Source organism: Equus asinus, chromosome 22 (assembly GCF_041296235.1).
Source record: "Equus asinus isolate D_3611 breed Donkey chromosome 22, EquAss-T2T_v2, whole genome shotgun sequence".
Taxonomy (NCBI): domain Eukaryota; kingdom Metazoa; phylum Chordata; class Mammalia; order Perissodactyla; family Equidae; genus Equus; species Equus asinus.
In genome coordinates this window covers 63549172-63568308 of record NC_091811.1, presented here as the reverse complement: position 1 = coordinate 63568308, position 19137 = coordinate 63549172, and the positions used below count along the sequence as shown (strand labels likewise).

Sequence of the window (19137 nt, the reverse complement as noted above, 5' to 3'; positions counted from 1 at the left end):
ATAATTGCACTGTTATTTATAATGATTTATTTTATTGTACTCCCCTAACTATCCCACTGCAGGGAAATAGTTAAATAAACAATGGTGGATCCAAACAAAAAGCATACCAAAGCAGGTAACAAAACTATATTAAAATGTCAGTTTTGAGTGAAACAAGCCAGTCACAAAAAGATAAATACTGCAGGACTCCACTTATGTGAGGTACAGAGAGTCGTCAAATTCATAGAGACAAAAAGTAAAATGGCGGTTGTCAGGCTGGGGAGGGAGGAATAAGGAATTGTTGTTTTAGTGGGTATAGCGTTTCAGTTTGGGAAGATGAAAAGAGTTCTGGAGACGGATGGTGGTGATGGTTGCACAACAACGTGAATGCCCTTGACACTGCTGAACTGTGCGCTTAAAGATAGTGGTAAATTTTATGCTATGTGTATTTTACCACAATTAAAAATTTTATATCTTGAAGATAACATTATGAGTAGTTTTAGTTTTTTCATTTTGTCTGCATTGTTTAAATATTTTCTAAAAATTGTGTATTTTACTTGAAATAAAGGGGAGCCTGGTTATGCGAAAACATGAAAATCCATTCCCCTTTAGTTAATATTATTTTTAGTGGCTAATAACTGTGTGAAAATAAAAAGGGATTTTGGTCATTGTCTCTGCTGGACGTATTTTCTTTACCCAGAATGCTCCCCCTGCCACACACCCCCATGTTTGTCTACAGAAGAGGTACACGCTCTTCAAGACCCAATTTGAGTCCAGCTTCCCCAAGAAATCTTCCTATGTGACCTCAGGGAGAACTTATTAGCATTCTCACAGCATCTGTAATAACAGAAATAATACTTCATGCTATTAGATGCTTAATATGTCACTAGCACTAAGGTTAACGTATCATTTCATCTCCTAATAACGCCATTTATGAGAAGTAGGTGTTACCGTCCCTTTTATGCAGATAAGGAAACTGAGAAATACCTTGAATTGTAGAAGAGATTACAACCCAGGTCTGTCTGCTCCAGATCCCCAGCCTATGCTGTCGCTCATCTCACAAGGCTGTGAAGAAGGCTGCGCTGGCTCCTCTTATTTTCCGGAACAGATTTTTCAACCAATATTCGGCAGGGGAATATTTTTGAAATATTCTTTTCGTTCCTTTCTCCCAGTATTTCCATCCCATTTGCAGAGACACTAGGTTCTGAGCTCCTTGCCACTGGGGAGAGAGAGATGGCAGATCCAAAAGCAGAATGTTGCTGAAGAGACCCTTCCTGACTGGGATTTCTGAGACCTCAGGGGGCACAGGATGTTTTCAACAGGCTTGGTGAAAAAGAGCGGGTCTTCCCTCTACCAGCACCCCGTGCTCCCGCCCACCCATTCTTCAGAAAGGGGCTGGAGGAAGAAGGTGCTCAGGAGAGAAGCAGAGAGAGCGGTGACCTAGGTGGGTGTCTGAGAGAGGGGCCCTACATCCCACTTTCCAGGTTGGAGTTGGGGTGAGTGATTTTGGTGCCTATCTAAGAAGACGTGGATCACAGAGAATTTCAGAAAAATGACTGTGCCCCAGCGGGTTACGAAAACCTCAGTTACAGCATTAAAGCAGAGAGAGACTTTGGTCCTGAAGGGGCCAGAGAAGAAGAGCCTTCTCAGTGGCGACCACATGTCACCAGGCCCATCTCTTGGGCTGGGCAATTTGGGGACCCGCCCAGGCCTCATACTAGAAGAAAGTCTTGAGACATTGCCCCTTACCCCTGTTTTCTGAAGATCATTAAAATTGTTGTATATTGTCTGGGATTTGCTTCAAAATAATCCAGTGTAGTGGGGATATAGGTGAAACAAAAATTCATGATTGTTGTGGCTGGGTGAGGAAAACTTGGGGGTTCACTGCTCTCTGTTTTATATATGTTTAAAGTTTTCATAATTTTTACAATTTTAACTTTAAATTTTCTGTCTTTAATAGTATCCCAAATGCCTTGGAAGATGCCAGCAATGTCATTTCTTTCCAATTGCAATTGTCTTGGGCTTGTCTGCCCCATGTTGGTTGAGTTGTCCCAGGCCTGCAACACTTTTCAGGAAGGCCCTGCTAGTGTAGACGGATGCTAGGACTGATGGGACCATGGATGTTACACAGATGCCTGGAAGATGCTGAGAATTCATTTCTCCTCCCTTCTCTCCTTCCAATGCCGTGGGCCTTACTACATAAGGCCCCTGGAACCTATTAGATACAATCCTAAGAGGAAGACGGGCACCACAAATTGACTGAGATTGTGTTTCTACATAATAGAAGCAGAGTTAAAGGGAAATAAAGCTCTATTCCTTATCCCTGAACCTATACTTTGAAATTCTTACTTACTACAAATATTTTCAATGTGCTCACCATACGCTGCCACTGTGTAGTAATGTAGCCAATATCTGATTCTAAGGTTCCATCAAATATATATAAAAGTACCTAAGTGTTGTACTTCTTGCCCAAAGATGAAGTGGTTGATGCATCATCCAAAGGGGTTTGGTGTCAGTGGGGGTTGCTGGCTCCTGGGGAAATTCTTTTTAGCGCTTAAGGTCCACCAAACAAAACCATTTTGTAATGATGCTTGTCTCACCTTTGTCATCAGACTGTTCTCTAAATTATCTTAAATTTTTAACCCTTACTTGCAAAGTTGTCTGATGCAATCTGATAATAACACAACAATTTCAATTCAAGCACCAGTTAGGTTTTGAAATGAAAGAATGAGATTGGTTTTTAACTCGAAACTTTGAAAGACAGATGGTCATTTTTTCCTGGGCATCCTAGATTCCGACTGCTCTTGACATAAGTCAGGACTACCCTAGCTAGCCCATACCAGAGGTCTTTCCAGGACAGCCTGAGGCAATAGGGCACATATTCCTGGCCTGCGGCTGCTGTTGCACCTGCCAAGATCTGCTGGAAGAAAAGCTGCTTTTCCTGACAGAATGAGGACTGACAGCCTCCCCAGTTTCCTCGGACGCCCACCAGGAACGAAGACAACATCTCCCTCCACTGTGGGCAGGTGCTGGTATCTGACGCTGAGAAACCAAACGCTTTACTCCCACTGCTAAATCTTCCCCTTTCCTCCCCACTAAGTCTAGAGAGCACGAGAGGCAGCTCTAAAGCTCGCATTTGTTTCCCCCATAACTTGCAAATCTCTGCACTCTGTCTCAGGCCCACTTTTACACAGGAAGAAGGACCTGCTCCTGATCTCACTCTTGAACTCTAACCAAACGCAAATAGACTTTGAATTGTGTCTCTAGTGGTGGTCACAGGCTACATCCTTCCACATGTATACTTTTTACTTTATTTTCCGAGTGAACCATAGATGGTATTTACAAGGTTGTGGACTTAGGTTGGGACTTTCATCTTTCACGAAAGAACGAAATAAAGCTGATGGGTGATATAGTTTTGTGGCTATGACTACAGGATTTGGAGTCATGCCAACCTAAATTGGAACTCCCACTCTACCGTCTTCCAGCTCTGTGACCCTTGATAGGTTTTAACCAGTCTGGGCCTTGGTTTCTCCATGGTAAAATGGACATAATACCTCCTGCATTATTATAAATGTATTTAGAGTATTTAACACAGTGTCTAGGACACAGTAAGTGCTTAATAAATGCTAGCATTAATAAAAGAAAGCTAAAGGCACCAAACCAAGATAAAAACCCCACATCTAGAGACGTAGTCAAAAAAAACACCAAAAAACAAAAAACCTCTCAGGTGGAGAAATAGCACATTCTTTGCATTATTCCTGACTGACGTAGTATGAGGCAGCCCCGGGGAGAAGGCAGAATGGGGAACCGCGGCTGGCATGACAGTTGACGGTCAGGGCAAGTTAAGTCCTTACACAGGGCCTGTCATAAAAGATGTACTCCTGAACTCCTTCTATGAAAATCTAGAACACCAAGAATGTTGATTTGGATTGGCCTGGAATGTGTGTGTGTGTGTGTGTGTGTGTGTGTGTGTGAAGCTGAAATGAGTTGTGTACTATTCTGATTTCTTTACATATACAACACATCCAACCTTCATCTAAAAAACTCTTTCAATATCAACATCCTCAAACCGTGGGATCTGGGATACAAACTCATGAAGTCGGGGACTTGAACTCCCACCTAAGCCATGTCATGTGGCTTCTTGCCCCAGGGTTTTGCCTCATGGTTCCTAGTAACTTGGAAGCTCCCAAACGTCAGGTGTCCACCTGGCCCTATTCACCCAGCAAAATGACTAACAAGCTGAGAACTTGGCCTACACCTTAGCAATGCAAATTTAGAAGACACAAATGACCTGGCCACGCCATGCAACTCTACTTCCACCCTTGGCTGCTTTTATTCTGGAAGCCAATGACATCATCTTCTAGACATATGGCATGACCTGGGAAGACCTGGAGCACAAAGCAACAGTCACAGAACCTCTTTTCTGCCCGGAAGAAGCAGAGGGGCCCCTCGTCCCCTGATCAAGTTTTCATCAGCTGACGAAAACCACCTTCTTATTCTTCAAAGGAGAAAGAGCTATCGAATTCCACTCCCTGTGTCTTTTATATGGAAATGATCGAGGTATTCTACTTTCTTTGAGCGTTTCTGGTTGCAGTATCTGGAGTCTCAACTCTTTCAATTACTGACTAGCATATGTCTGACCTGTCTTTTTCCTCAACATCAAGTCCTGTTTGCCAGCTTCCGTTTATGCACAAAATGCACTGGTCCTCCAATTTCAGCAGGGGGGAAGGCGGAGGGGGGAAGTGTCCACTAAACAAAGACATTTTTATTTCATCTTAAGCGAGCATTCTGGTGCTACAGTGTTGGTAACAACAAATTCTCACTGCAAAAGAAATAATCTTATTTAAAGGATAAAGAATTAATTATTAGTTGACTCTGTTGCTAGTAAATTCTTATAGGAAATTCTTGATTGAGAGAGCAGGCTCCAGGACCAAACTTGGGCCCCACTACACACCAGCGCATGACACTAGGTGAGATTCAACCAGTAAGTCCCAGTTTCCCACCTGTAAATGGGGTCTTGATGAAGCGTTCTTCATGCATAAGGTTCAAGTGAGGATTAAACAAGCTCATCCATGGACATGGCCTAACACAACGTCTGCCAAATACAGGTGCTTGATACGTAGTAGCTATTATGCTTAATCATTTGAGAAAAATTACCAAAAAATTCTGGTTTTATTTCCTTTTCAGCTAAATCTACTACAAGTGCTTTGAAACGCTTAGCGTGTGTTTCCCCTATTTGGATTTCTCTTCAGTTGATAATGTGTTCTGACTCCAAAATCATAGCCTTACTCGTTACTGCAGATGTGGTTTGTCGGTGGGTTTTGTAAAATAATTGGTAAAACAGGACCCTTAGTGACTATAATAATATGATGAGTTAAATTTTCTCTTTATCTGGAAAAAAGTATTTCTGCTTCTACTTATGTATTTTAAGCTTTTCTGAGATACACCAGTTTGTTTTTTATTTCTTAACACTTATACTGTGTCTAAGATGATTGCAAAGAACACAGACTAGAGTCACACAGTCTCGGTTTTAAATCCTGTGTTTGTAATTTCCAGCTGTGCGACTTCAGGCACACAGCCTCTCTGATCTATAGTCTCTTTACCTACCAAATAGGGAATAAAAACAATTACCCATTCTTTTAATCGAATCTTTATGAATTGTTTAGTATCCTATAATACCTAATTTTGAACATCAGCTCTTACTGCAAAACACAAAGAAAGAAATTTAGAAGGTCTTGGAGATTATACCCAGGCCTGAAAATTTCACATTTAAAAATGGTTGTTGTCATTGCAGGAATTTTTCACAGTAATTCCAGGAAGGTTTTTATTATAAAATGAGAATGACAGGGAAAAGACACGCCATTTTGGGTTCACATCAAGTCTTTCTAACATTGGGATAATGTAACCAGGACCCCAGGCCGCAGGCCCCTCACTGACAAGCTCAGCGTGATCGTTACCATCAGAAAGGACCTTTCTCCAGGGCTGTAGGTTGGAGTTGGCGCCAGCCTCCATCCACGATTTGAAGTTTCTCTTCTTTCTGCCTCCTCTCTGATCTCCTTGGCCTGAGTCATTCACAGGCAAGCTTTCTACCCTCGTTCTCTTTTCCAGGCAGGCTCCCGGCAGATCACCGCCTTTAACTGCATCTGCCTGTGGACCAGAAACCCAGCTTTTTTCCTTCGCTTCCTGTAATAAGATGTTGCATTCATATTTGCTTGCTTAATCCAGAAAGGCCTTGTTTTCATGGAACTTTGTTAACAATCTTGACTCTCTCGTGAAAGAATTCCATTCTACATCATTACCTCCAGTTTCAAGGGATGTGTCTGAGTTCCAATTGGCAAATGTCGAAGGAACAAGAACTGAGCCTTCAGAGCTGAGAGAGCAGAATCTCCTTCCAAGATCAGAGGAGATGGGCTCATTGGGCAGAGTGTGAGGCTGATGCTTCAACTGCTCGGCCATCCTGGTCCCAAGAGTGAGCCTTGGGAAGCATCATTGTAAGTGCATGATTTGAAAGATCTGATCTATCATAGTGATAACACTTGGATCCCAGACAGTTTTGGCTGGAGAACCCATGAATGAGCATTCCACTGGAACAGCCACCCCCCTGAGGCGGATTAGCGCTCTGGGAAATAGAGGTGGATGTTCTGGGCATTTCGTCAGAATAGCTGGACCGCTTGGTAACCCTCAGGGTGACCCAGGCCCCTGCCCCCACCAGCCCTGAGGTGTGGCTGAAAACAGTGGAAGCCAGGGTTCAGGGCTTGACCTCCAGGCCGGGAAACGGACCTCCAGTGGTGTTTCTGAGTTCAGTAATTCAGATCAAGGAGACAAGCCAAACAAACAGGAGACTGAGTCATGGGATTTCAGGAATATTTTGAGAGGGCAACCTCGAGGAAATTTTAAACTTCTTGCTAATCTCAGCAGGTGGTGTCTACAAGTGATTGATTTTCATTTAAATACTAAAGGCAAAGTGACATTATTTCTTGCCCTCAAACTGGTAAAGGAAGACATATCAGTTATATTTTTAATGCCTAGATTTAGTTTTCTGAACAATACTTACTCTATTTTCCATGTTTATGTATCAATTCAGAAATGGAATCACATAAATATTTTGGGAGCGACTGCTAAGTCTGTTGTGCTGGGTTTTCATTAATCCATCTGCTTATTCAGGAGCCTACAATTTGCCCGTCATTGCTCCAGGTGCCACAAATACAAATCCTGAAAGAATGGGGAGACGAGTCATAGATACTTAGGAGGTGAAAAGTAATGTGTAGAGAATTATACAAGATTCAGTTGGACCACTGAGGAGGAACTCATGAACTCTACGTGAGCAGGTGAGGCAAAGCCTCTCAGAGCTGAGACTCGAGGAAAGACAGAATGAGAGGTCGAAGAGAGGAGGCAAAGGGGAGGTGGGGAGAAGACCGCGTGCAAAGGCACAGAAGCGTTAGAGAAGCAGTGCGAGAGCAAAGATAAGTCCGTGCAGCACGCAGAAGAAACACCAGTGGTAGACTGGAAGACCAGACCGCCCGGAGTCACAGGGCTGCTCCTCGAACCTTCCTCTCCCTACACCCTGGCTCCGGCCCTGCCATCAGTCAGTCCTGGAGCCCAGCCTGCTTCTGGTACCAAGCTGTTGATCATTCTTGCTGCTGACAGGGAAGCTAATGCAGAACCATCCTGTTCACAGAATGTCCCAGTGAGTTTCAGTTCATGAAAAGAAATTTCTATTTGTTGCTTCGTTCTGCAATTTAGGGTGGAAACAATACACATGTGTAAGAATAAATGCGTCTTTTCAAAGAATGGGTAATCTATTCAATTCGAGATAGAGAAAGTAGTGCCTGGCAAGGTGCAATCGACAGAGCACAAGGACAGGCCCAGAACAGGACTTAGCTCCTCTGGGCCAATGACAGGGTATAGTGAGCTGGTCCATTGCCTTCTCTGAACTTTGGTTTCCTCACCTAGAAATAACCTAGAATTTGAGATGCACCTGTCACCTTTCTTCAAGTCAGGGTGGTAAGGCCAAAAGAAATATCTCACTTTTAGAGGGTTATGCTTTATTTTAACTTCCAAAATGAAATATAGCTCTGTCTAGAAGTATAGATAGGGTGGAATATGATTCCAAAAACATCAGAAAGCCAGGGGTAACATACCCAAAAGTGTAAGAAGAAACTATGTAGAAGAGTTCAGATTTTGAGCACAAACATTCTGAATAAGAATAAATAATTTAGCAGCAAAAAATATGAATAAATGAACACATAAGCTCTTCCTATTCCTTACACCAGTAAAGGGACATTTCTCAGCCTTGCACGTGCTCTGAAATATGTAACACACACGAGGCTAGCCACGTGATTTCAGTGATGGTGAAGGAGCCAAGAAAAATAAACAAATAACTAAACAAAGAAACAAATAAATGAAATGACTGCTTGAACTATCATGAGGCTCCACCCTCATGAATGGGAATAGTGCCCTTGTCAAAGAGGGTCCAGAGAGCTCCCTGCCCCCTTTCCCGACGTGAGGACACAGTGGCAAGCAGGCAGACCACAACTTGGAAGGGGGCCTTCACCAGACCCTGGCCATGCGTGCAGCCTAATCTTGGACTTGCTGCCTCCAGAACTGTGAGCAATAAATTCCTGTTGTTTATAAGCCCCCAGTCTCTGGTATTTTGTTACAGCAGCCCAAAAGGACCAAGACATATTGTAAGCAGTCCTTTGTAATCTGGTGTCTTTCTTTTAGCATGCTGTTGGGTTTTTTTTTTTTTTTAATGTGAGGAAGATTGTCACTGAGTTAACATCTGTGCCAATCTTCCTCTATTTTATGTGGGATGCTGCCACAGCATGGCTTAACAAGCCATGCTAGGTCCACACCAGGATTTGAACCTTCGAACCCCAGGCCGCCAAAGTGGAGTGCATGAAATTAACCACTACACCACCAGGTTGGGCCCTAGCATGCTGTTTTTGAGACTTGCATATTGTTGCATATATCAGTAACTCTTTTTATTGCTGAATAGTATTCCATTGATTAAGTATAACTACATTTTCGTGACCCATTTACCAGTTGATGGACATTCAATTGTTACCAGTTCAGGGCTGTTATGAACAATACTGCTACGAATGTTCCTATACCAGTGTGTTTGTAGACATATGTTTCCATCTCTCTTAGGTAGGTAGACCCCTAGGAGAGGAATGACTGGATTATGTGGTAGGTCTATGTTTTACTTTTTAAGAAACCACTAAGCTTTTCAAAGTGATTGCACCATTTTGCATTACTGCATTGATTTTAATTAAGCATGTTTTAATTGTATAGATCCACACTTTATTGCCTATATTTATTTATTTGCTTGTTGATAAACCAAATTCTACATTTGGAGCTTTGGTCTGCATTCTGCAATTTTCCTGACATTTACCTCCTCAATCATACACACACAAACACACCCACATGCGCATCGAAGCCAAGCAAAACCCCTTAAGCATCTCTGCCCTCGATTTGGGGTCTTAGAGCCAGACTGAGCAGTGGGGAAACCAACACTATATTGGATTTAGCTAATGAGTATAATTGACTATTTTCACTTATGTGATTAGCTTCCTTTTCAGAGTTAGCCCTAGGATAGAGAACAAAATCTCTTCCTGGACACACAAACAAAAGAGCCAACAAATCTACAAGAAAATGAAAGATGACCTGAAGCAGCGTGGTCCTAAGTGACCCTTAAAATGATAGCAGAGGAGAAGCTATCTTTTCAAGGAGAGAGAAAACAAAACGACAAAAGAATTCTCCCTCCGGAGAAAAGACATGCTAAGTACACATTTCACCATTTTAGAAAATGCCTGCATGACTGATCGTCAGGCCCCTGACAAACCTCCCTGCAGCCTCCTCAGGGAGATGTGAAAAAGAATGTTGTACTGACAAGCATCCCCCCAAATGGAGGGGGAGAATAGATTCCTTTTGTTTTAGGAAATGCTTGTTTCTTTATGTAATAATAATAAATATAACGATATCAACCATAGTCCCTTGTAGTAAGTAGGCTTTTCTTTGGAAAAAAACATAAAAAGGGGAGATATGTCAACACGTACATATTTATAAGAGCTTTTCAAGGCTTTTTTCTTTTAAATCAATCTGCAAGGTCGATTTGTTACACCATAAAACAAACAACTAAATGGAAATAACAGAGAAGGAAAAAGTTTTAAAAAGAACTAGCAAAATTGACACCCTGTCTCATTCTCTTCCTTTATCATTAGCCTGATCTTTACTCAGAATTCTGTTTAAAAGGATCCTTGCTTTGTGTTATTTAAGAAGCTACAGTCTCCTCTAAGCCAACAGTAACATGCGCTCATAAAAATTACTTTTGTTAATAAGAGGATTTAGGATTACTTAAAATTTTCAGTTCTTATCTAGGAACAGAAAGATGCCTGTCTTTTCTTGTTTGATATCTTTTAAAGAGTCATTTAAATTATTATAGAAATAACATTAATGGCATCAAAATTGCATCGATTTTTCCACAATAAGAAAACTACCTTGAAAAATGTCCTTAGTGTGCATTTTTGGGATGGTGGCTAATTGTCCCTCTCACTTGCTTTAGGCCATTTGCTCTTTGCAGGGATGATGTAACTCCCATCAGTTGAACATATGCTTTGGGTTGTCCGTGAGGGGGATGGGTTTGACCTGACCCAGCTCTACTCACCAAGCTCTTATGACCAATATCGGATATTTACAGAATACAATTACAATTTCCTCGAAATTTTGTAGACTTTACCAACAAAGAAATCACGCTGTGTGTTTAAAATCCTATTGTATGCATTATGCCTGGAAATTCTTCTGAATTCAGATCATATTGAAATCAGGATTTAGAGATGCATTTTGGTGTGCTTGCCCCTCCCTCAGCCATCATTTCAGAGAACACACCCACGTTTGTGGCTGCTCCAGCCTTATTATTGCCCCATGACCTCACCAGACCCCAGTCCCAGCCCCACCTCCAGATTATTTGACCAAATTGGACACTTGAGTAAGAGGAGTTAATCCATTGGTGAGTTTAATAACTATATGATTGCCTCCCTGGAGAGTTTGGACCAAGAGGAAAAACGACTATTGGCAAATGGTGCCAGGATCTAGCCACAAAGCTCACGCAGAGGCAAAGCCAGAGTTGGGACGATGACGATTCAGAGCTGCTCACACACTGAGGTCAAGGGAGATTGCAAACATGAGCAAGCAGAGGAAGGTAATCTACAGAAAGTAAAACCAAACAGAAAAACAGAGAAATCAGAGTTGAGAAGCCAAACAAAAGAGAGAAAAAGAGAGAAGAGAGAAGATAGAATTTATCTAATCCTGACGTTGCAATTCTCCTTTCCAATTTGCAGAAGTCTTGGTTATACTTTAACTCCAGATTTCTAGGCCATTGATGACTTTAGGATTAGTCATCGAGTTCTTTTGGAATAGGTACATTAATCAAATATAACTGCTAAGAATTAATCATAAAGCAACTTGAATTTTTTCTCCTGCTTCTCCTTCACATTTTATTTGGAGTGGGAGAATTCTTTCCCTGCCCCTGTTTAAATTTCTTTTCTACTCATTCATATAACATAACATCCTAGGGTCAATTTAAACAGTGAAGAAAAGTCTCAAATATTGCTATTTAGAAGATTAAGTTCCATTTTGGGGACAAAGCTTTCAATTTTGCTCGAAGTTCTAGCTCGTTCCTGTGGGAGGAAGATTCCGCATGGGTCTCCATTGTTTCTGCACATCTTGCTAGAGAGGCACTGACTTTCCTTTGTTCAGCACCATCTTCCCAAGGACCTTTGTATAGTGAACAGCCTTAGAAGACAGAGATAGTGTCTCCCTCAGGAGGAAAGAGCAGATTGCTTACTGATCAGTAGAATAAAGATAATGTCTCCCTCTAGAGAAAAGGGCAGGCATGTTTACTGCCCACTAAGAAACATTCAGATTCCCTAAACGTTGACTTCCTCCCTTATAGCATAATCCACTGAAAGAACAGATATAATCTGGTCCTCTTTGCATCACTCTGTGGGAATTGAGGCTTAGGGAACCAGCATAAAAATACCATTGCTGTGAGTAATACACTGTCCTTTGTCTTTAGCCCGAGAGTCTTTTGTCTTCTACCAGCATCCATGAAACTATAGCAGGCTAACTTTCAAGTAGGGTAAACTCTCAGACCCTTCACAGTTCTTGACACTTCCTTCCCTCCAGGTAGGAATTTCTACCCGGGAAAGCTATGGTAGTAGCCTTTTCATCAGTTCTCTCTACCTCCTCTTCTACTCACTGGCCAGTTTCTGATTCCTAAAGGATTAGGGGAGTGGTCAGTGGGAGGATGGAGGGACAAAGAAAAAGAAGGTTCTTACCTATCACTGTGAGAAGCTGGTTTCTCCCTCTCTGTGAGCTTGATATATGTTTGTATTACTGTTATAGGTACTTCAGGGAATCTGTTGCTAGACATCTCTTCCTGAAGCTCATCTAACTCAGATAAATGCATCTCTCAATAGAACAGCACCATTATTTCTTTCACAACCCCTAGGAATCCTGTGGTCCATCCTTGGCCTCTATCTAACTACAGTCTTATCTCCCATTCTGATGGCCCTATTGAACAGAACCTAATCCAACATCACACTGCCTCTCTCACGTGTATGGTCTGCCCCTGATTCTTAGGCGGCACCTACGCCTCTTTGCCCTGGCAAACTTCAGGAGTGCAGACTAATGCCAAAGCAACCTCCTCTCATTCTGCTCTTGCACAAGTCAGGTCCGACACCAAGAATCAGCGTCCTCCATCTGCTCTCTCAGTCAATCCTGTTGAAACTACCTTTCCTAGTCTTGAAGGGAGGATCAGATACCACCTACCTCTAACCCTTTGAGGGGAGGGAGGGACAATGCACACAGCTCTAAGAAATACTTTTCACAAATTCCTTAATCTTCAACACCTTAACCCTTTATATTCTCTAGTGTTTGAAATTTCCATTTTAACATCCTATCATACTTACAATAACTCATCTTTTCACCTGAGCCAGTTTTAGTGGGTATCTGATAACCAAATGATCCTTAAAGAAAAGATCAACTACAATAATTCAATATCTCTATTTCTGTCTCCCCACACAGTAGGATTTATTTTGAGATGACATCCCATGCACTTTAACAGGACTTTCCTATGGTTTTGCTTCATTGCATGAAATGGTGTGTTGATGAAAAGTTGTATCTAAATGACAAAATATATAAATTGTACAACAAATTAGATAAGCTAGATGAAACGGATAAATTCCTAGAAAGACACGAACTGTCAAAACTGACTCAAGAAGAAATGGAAAATCTGAATTGACCTTTAAAAAGGAAAGAGATTAAATTAGTAATCAAAAAACTCACCAGAAATACAAGCCCAAGACCAGTTGGCTTCACTGGTGAATTCTACCAAACTGTTACACCAATCCTTTGCAAAGTCATCCAAAAAAGAGAAGAAGAAGGAACACTTTCAACTCATTCTATGAAACCAGGATTACCCTGATACCAAAATCAAAGACGTCACAAGAGATGAAAACCACAGATCCATATCCCCTATGAATATAGACGCAAAAATCCTTAACAAATCACTAGCAACCTGAATTCAGCAATGTATCAAAATAATTATACATCATGACTATATTAAGCATGCCTTTTATCCTGATGCTCTGACATCTGAGGCTTTGCTGACTCTGGAGAGACTATCCCTCCCAGGGCTAGCCAAATCCTAGAAATGGTAAACAGCCCATCTGCTAATGCTCCTTTCATAAGCAAACCAACCAATCCAGAGCCCATAGTCAACCATCTCCTTTATCAGGCTCTCACAGGGCTCTCACACTCTGGACCTCTATTCCTCTACCCTAAACACCCAAAGCCAGGTACTAGACAATTAGAGACAGCCCCAAAACCCCAGAGCCCACAGAAATTATTCAAACTATCAAGCCCTAAGGCTGACCTGTTTACACTGCCTTGCCCATTTCTTCCCATGGAAACCACAATAAAGATTTTTGCCCACATTTTCCCGTTGCTCCCTTTGTCTCCTGACTGACCTTGGTGCTTCCCCCATTGGTACCCCGCCCCTTGGCATAGCATGCCCTCTCTTCTTGACAACTGTGAGCAACAAACTATCTTTTCAATGGCAATCATCTCCTGATCTGGTCGCCTCACCACCTCTGAATAACCATAAAACCCACATTTTAAAACAATGACCATTCTGGGAATTCATCCCAGAAATGTAAGGTTATTTCAACATGTGAAAATCGATGTAATGCATCACATTTGCAGAGTAAAGGACAAAAATCACACGATTATATCAATAGTCATAGAAAAAGCATTTGACAAAATCCAGCACCCTTTCATTACAAAACACTCAACAAACTAGGAATAGAAGAGAGTTCTCTCTACCTGGTAAAGGACATCTACAAAACTTCACAGCCAACAACAGAAAGACAAATCCACAGTGATTAATATAATGTGCAACAGCTGTTAATGGGGAGAATACATTGCTGGTGGGAGCATAAAATGGCACAACCACTTTGGAAAATTGTTTGTCAATTTCTTATAAAGTTAAACGTATACCTACCCCTGGACTCAGGAATTCTACTCCTAAGTATTTTATCAAGAGAAATAAAAACATAGCAGCTTTCAACATAATAGCAAGAAACTGAGACCACCCAAATGTCATTCAACCTGTGGAGAGTAAACAAATGTGGTATATCCATTCAATGGAATATTACTCAGTAACTCAAAGGAACAAATTGATACATGTAATAATGTAGATGACTCTCCACGTGGAGCAAAAGAAACCTTACTAGAAAAAGTCCATACTGTATTATTCCGTTCATGTAAAGTTCAAGAATAAACACCACTCATTCTACAGTGTTGGAAATCCAAATAGTAGTTACCTTTGTGGCAAAGATTCGCCGGCAGAGGCACAGGGAAACTTTTGAGGTGCTGGTAGCACTCTACATCTCAACAGGAGTTAAGATCTGTCCATTTCACAGTAAGTAAATTACACCTCAATTTAAAAACAAAAGAAAAACCTCAGCTGTGAAACCTTCTGATCCTTCCCAGTCTCTTGCTTAGCCCAATCTTAAGGAAGCACATAAAACAGTACCTCAAAAAAGGAAAAGATACACGTTCTTGGTTGGGAAGAAGTAAGAGCACGTGGATATCTTCTCTTGTACAAATAATATTAAATTGAATACATTCTCTATTAAAATCAACACAGAATTCTATTGCAGTTATTTCATTTTGATTTTGGAATTTAGCAAAATGGATTTAGCTTCACATAGAAGGATAATGCCCAAGAAAAGGGAAGAGAAATAACAAAAAGAGAACCAGTAAAGGTGACTAAAGAGAACCAGTAAAGGTGACTTTCTTTAAGAAATATCAGAACATACCATTAAGTCATTATAATCAAGTCAATAGATCATTAGCATAGAAAGTGACAAATAGCTAGAATATATTTCCCGTCTTCCCTTGTGGTTAGATGTGGCCATACATCTGGCTCTGGCTTATGAAACAGGCATGGAAACGTCGTTCACCACCTCTAAGCTTGACCTGTGAAAACCCTATATGTCTGATTCTCCGTGGACATTTCCACTTCTGGCTAACTGGAACAGCGATGACCACCCAGGCAGGCTTAGAAGCCTCATGTTGAAGATGGAGCGGCCACAAGATGGAAGGAGTCTGGATCCCTGAATCACTGGTTGGAAGAGGCAACCTGGGGGAGCTCCCACCCAGAAACACCCACACTGGGCAGGTTAGCAAAAGGAAATAATCTTTTATAGTATTAAACCTCTGAGATTGGGGGGCATTTACATGTTACAGCACTTAGTGATAAAGATACAAATTCAATTCAGAATAAAGGGAGGTTATAAAATTGATTTTGTATATTTAACTATCTAGCCATTAAGGAGAAATAAAATTAAACCCTTGTATCATACATAGTCATGAATTGCAGGTGGATTAAAGAGTTGTTTTTAATAGTAAAACAAATCATGTAAGAACTCTTGGTGGATATGCATCCAAACAACAGTTACCTTTTAACCAAGACTGGAAACTCTGGAGCTATTTTAAAGGTAGCCTTTTAAAAATCACTATAAACACATTTACAACTGTGATGTTACACACACCGGAGTCAGCCATAAAAGGCTCTGTTCCTCCTCCCTGTGTCTCAGACCGCTGGCTCTGTAGGCAGCCAGCTGCCGTGTGGGGAGCAGCCCTGCAGAGAGGCCCATGTGGTGAAGAACCGTAGCCTTCTTTCTGCCCACAGCCAGTCCATTTTTGTGTATATGGGCAGGTGGCACTCTTCTAAAAGCTTCAAATCTATTTGTTCCTTTAATTCTCATACCTCTTTCACATATGATCTTCATTTTACAGATGAGAAAACTGAGTCACAGAAAATATATGAAACTTCTCCAAGGCCACACAGCTTGTAAGCGGCGGTGCTGAGATGAGAACACAGAATATCGCCTCTTACCTTCAGACTCTTCCTCACACACGTGACCGGGTTATTAATGTGATTTGGAGGAAGGGGCAAAGGGCTGAAGGGCTGCCGGGTGGAGGGAGGAAGAAGCTAATGAATGCAGCAAAAAAATGACTGAACGAAGAAAACAATGATACAACATCATCACATTTATACATCTGTAGAATTTGTATATGTATATAAAGCCACTTTTAACAATAAAAAGAAAATGAACTATTACAAGAGAATATGTTAGAAATTTCAAAAACTGGTTTATCTCACACACAGAGAAAATTGTCTTAATTATAACTAATTCACTGTAGTTCCTATTTTTATTGACATTTAATCTACAAATATTTAATAAGCATCTACTGTATGCCAGGCAGCATATACTAGACGCTGTGAGTGAGATATGGCCTCTGTCTACTCAGAGCGGTGACAGTAGTGAGAGATGGAGATCAGCAAATTTACTATGTAATGAACTTCTGAGACTCTCTCACACCTGTAATCCGAACAAGACAGACATAATTTGTTTTCAAGCAGCACCAAAAATATAGAGTGTACATTGATTTCTGCAAATCAGCTATGCCAGCCAATCAACTATCCGAACCTTCCTCAGTTTCCCCAAGCAAACCTTCCCAAGCAGCTAGGCTAAAACAACAGAGGTGCGCCTGCGTTACCCGCACTGGCTCAAGTGACCGTAAAATCTAAACCTAAAGGGAATGAAAACAAGAAGCAAATAATAATCGATTTGTAAGTCTTTCTGAGATTTCTGAGGTTCCGTACATGATCAGAGCTTTGGTCATAGCAGAAAAAAGAAGTCATGTGTGCGCTTGGATCCAGGATCTAAGTGAAGTGGTTTGGATTTATACACAGAATCTAAAACCAGAAATGCCAGAATCCATGCCAGTTCCACTTGCCTGGAGACCTTCTGCCGAGCCATTTGTCAGGGTCCAGACAGAGATTGTTGGAGACTTCAAGTAACCTTATCCACTGAAGGCAATTATACTAACAAAGTATTTGCCAAATGAACACTAAATGCTGATTTTGCAAAAATCCTCCCAATTAGAATTCCTTTGTGGAAGCCAAAATATGCCAAGTAAGAGAGCACTTGATTATTAGAGACACACTGGAACAAACTGTGCTGTATTCATTGCTATTTCATAAACTACCTTAAAAATAGGCATGGAATAACGTCTTTGGGTTTTTTCTATGAAAGCACATTCAGGCAAAATAAGGTTATTAAGCGCCTCATGCAGAGCAGGCAGGAAAGAGACAAGAGACCAAGACTCACTGGGTGCGGCATTTTCTCTCTTAAATTTCATAATTCTGGAGAATCTCACAAAAGAACCCACAAAAGAAGGCATATAACTTTCCTCTGAAGCAGCGTCTAATGCATTAACTGGCATATAGTATTCCATCTTTTTTGAATGGATGAATGAATCATTCTGCAACTGCATTCCTACCACTTGCTCTTTTTCTCCTTGCAATGCAGTCACACTGAGGTCTTTTTGCCTTTCTTGTTTCTACCTCAGGGCCTTTGCTCTTGCAGACTTCTCCACCAGGAATCTATCCCCAAAGATCTCCATTCATATTTCACATTTTAAATTTCCTTCCCTGGCTACCTCATCCGAAGGAACCCTATCCTCCAGACTCACATTCTTTCCTTTTCGCTTGTTCTGTTTTCTTTTGCGGGCACCACTCCCCGATATTCTCTTCTGCATTTATTTCTTACTCCTTTATTGCCTGTCTCCCTCCCTGTAGAAGGTGAGCTCTATGACAGCAGAACCCTGCTTGGTCGGGTCACTGCTGTATTCCTAGTACCTAGCACTGTGCCTGGTACATAATAGGTGCTCAACCAATGTTCGTTGAATGAATGAATGAACAAGAGAGAACACTAAAATGGGAAGGCTGTGAATGCCTATTCTAGCTCAAGGTAGATACTTCAGTTGGATTTTCCTTGAAAATCCACTCAAATACCAGTGCAGGTTCAGAGCTCTTTTGTAGAAGATTATGGGGTGACTTAGCGTGCTGGCTATTTCCACTTGAACATCACGAGGCCAGCAACAGCTTTTGCCCCGGTGCATTCTCTCCTATTTCCTGCCCAATCTGGGTCAAGGTTTAAAAACCAGAAGAAAAGGTAAGAGAGAACCACTCATTAAATCAGCAGCGCTGGTTTTATTTCCCTGGCGTCTTCAGTTTGTTTATGCTGTGGACAAGCCATGTAGACAGCCCATCCCTTCAAGTTCCTCTTCTCATCTGGGCGCCTAATACTGCTGTTAGGAGGCCTAATGAGATCATGCTTCTATCATGCTGACAGGTGCCACGTAAGTTTTTAAAAACACAAATAAAATGCAGTTTCCTTCCCTTCTTATTTTCCTTCTCATCTCTAACACAGGGCCCAGGGTTTCATCCCCTCCCTCCCACAAATTACAGAAAGTTGCTACTGTCCCATAATTGCAGTTTATATGAGCCTTTGAGGGAACTATCTGTTTGCGAACCACAGCTCCCCCCATCCCCGCATTGAATCCCATGACCGCGATGCTGGCTTGGTAAACACGATGATGATAATGGCTCCGACAGCCTCGTTCCTCCAGGTGTCATTACTGTGGGAATGTCAGGCAGCTGACCGCACCGCCCCCGTGGAGGCTGAGTGGGTTTTAACCATTAACACTGCAATTACACAAACACGCCTGATGACTTCGCTG

General features: G+C 41.6%; 1 long non-coding RNA gene across 1 annotated transcript in view; it reads right to left on the bottom strand.

The window, feature by feature from the left end:
• The window catches only part of LOC106843773 (uncharacterized), a 120932-nt gene that overhangs the window by 15581 nt on the left and 86214 nt on the right, over positions 1-19137 (bottom strand). Inside the window, exon 2 of the long non-coding RNA XR_011497109.1 lies at positions 967-1198. This is a non-coding gene — a long non-coding RNA (uncharacterized lncRNA). The remainder of the gene's footprint in view (positions 1-966; positions 1199-19137) is intronic.